The sequence below is a fragment of the Onychostruthus taczanowskii genome, unplaced genomic scaffold (assembly GCF_017590055.1).
Source record: "Onychostruthus taczanowskii isolate IOZ18803 unplaced genomic scaffold, ASM1759005v1 scaffold37, whole genome shotgun sequence".
In the NCBI taxonomy this organism is placed as follows: Eukaryota; Metazoa; Chordata; class Aves; order Passeriformes; family Passeridae; genus Onychostruthus; species Onychostruthus taczanowskii.
Genome location: NW_024501126.1, coordinates 1,260,627 through 1,262,536, shown reverse-complemented (window position 1 = coordinate 1,262,536; position 1,910 = coordinate 1,260,627). Strand labels below are relative to the sequence as shown.

The following is a 1,910-nucleotide window of genomic DNA, read 5'->3' as shown; positions in this document are numbered from 1 at the left end:
GGGGGGGGAAGAGAGACGGGGAGGGGGAAAGGGATAGGGGAGAGAAACTCGCCCCCGCCACTTACAGGTGGGGCATGCGGAGCCGGGGAGCCCCGGGATGAGCCGGCGGGGAAACTCGCTCAGGAATGGCACATACTTTGAAGGAAGATGAAAAAAAAAAAAAAAAAAATAGGGAGAGGGAGGGAGGGAGAGGGAGGGAGGAGGTCAGCCGGTGCTACAGCAATGCGATTAACTACCGCGGAGAGAGAGAGGAAAACTTGATCCACCGGTTCCTTACGGATTCCACGGGATCGGGGGGAGCGAAGGGATTGCGGGGCGGGATGAGGGGATGAGGGGCGGGATGGGAAGAGGGGGGCCCGGCGGGCGCACTCACACCCCGCGCAGCAAACCCGGGCCAACTTCCCCGGAGCGCCGCTCCGGCCCTGGGCGACGCCGGGCTCCGCGCCTCATCCTGCCTCTCCCCGCCCCTGCCACAACCTGTCAAAGTCATGGAAGTCCTGCCTCGCTTGTCATTTTATTCCCTTTCCCCCCTTCTCCCCGCCGCAGGCCGCAGCCCCCCGGGGGCGCGCAGGTGGCGGCGGGCGCTGAGGGAAATGGCAGCGGGGCCGGGCTGGGTAACGGACCGGCGAGACCCGCCGCGGCTTCTGCCCCTGCTTTCTTCTGCTCTTCGTGGGGGGTTTTTCGTTTGGTTGGCTTGTTGGTGGGTTTTTTTAAATTATTTTTTTTAATATATTTTGGGCTAACAGCAACAAGTCATCGGCGCCCGCGGGGATGCTGCACAGCCGCGCTCGGCTCGGGGACCCTCCGCACACACAGACCCGCACGGACGGACCGAGCCCCGCGTCCCGCCGGCCCCGGAACGGAGCTGTCCCTCCTCCCGCCGGGGAAGGGGGGACCGGGGAGGGAGAGGAGAGGAGGGGAGGAAGGGAGGGGAGAAAGAAAAAGAAAGAAATAATAAGAAGCCAGGCGCAGATTTACCTCAGCCGCGCAGGCAGTGAGTCAGTTCCATCCCCCTTTTGTTTGTGTGTTTATTAGTGTCGGCTCCCTCTGCCCAGTGGAGGTGTGTTTGTGCACGGCAGTTGGCTGTGGGGGGACTAAGGCGGCGGAGGAGCCGTAGCTAAGGGTAATCCTGTTTTTACTTCCTCCATCTTCAGAGAGCAGAGGGTTAGCCTGGGACAGCTGGTCAAACCCCGAGAAACCGATCCGGCGGCGGCGGCGGCGGCCGCTCTCCCTCCCTCCCTCCCTCCCACAGACACACACACACAGAGACACAACTTCATTCGCTCCCTCCTTCACACACTCCCTTCCCTCCCTCACACACAGATACGCGCACACCCTGCCTGACACACACACACACACACTCCCTCACAGATACGCGCACTCCCTCACACCCATACACACCTCCTCCCTCACACACCCTCCCTCAGACACACGCTGTCCCTCCCTCAGGCTCAAACCCACGCACACCCATTCACTCCCTCACACTCAGTACCCCCCCACGGACTCACACTCCCTCCCTCAGGCACAGCCAGCCCCTCACACATTCTCACTCCCTCACTCACACTCAGCCCTGCACACGCACTCACTCCCTCCCTCACACTCAGGTCTCCCCTCAAAGTCCCTCACACGGACACACTCGCTGCCTCACTCGCACTCAGTCCTTCATACCCACACACCCCCTTCACATCAACCCCACGGACACTCGTCCCTGACACGCTCACGCTCGGTCCCTCACACACATTCACGCACTCGCTCCCCCCCTCCCCTTCAGACCCTTTCCCGCCCCGCGGCGCCTCAGCCCCCGCGGGGCCGGCGCGGCGGGGGGCGGGTGCCCGCAGCCGGCGCGAGGCCGCTCAGCGCGCTCGGCAATCGATTACAGGACAAGTGCGGCCGCCGCTGCCGCCGCCGCC

The 1,910-nt window shown here is 63.6% G+C and overlaps 1 protein-coding gene across 4 annotated transcripts in view; it reads right to left on the bottom strand.

The window, feature by feature from the left end:
• IKZF2 (IKAROS family zinc finger 2) overlaps window positions 1-1,218 on the bottom strand; it is a 118,185-nt gene extending 116,967 nt beyond the window's left edge. For all 4 annotated transcript variants that reach the window (XM_041411797.1, XM_041411800.1, XM_041411799.1 and 1 more), the window contains exon 1: window positions 979-1,218. The gene's annotated coding sequence lies outside the window, so the exon portion shown is untranslated. The remainder of the gene's footprint in view (window positions 1-978) is intronic.
• Window positions 1,219-1,910: the final 692 nt, after the last annotated feature.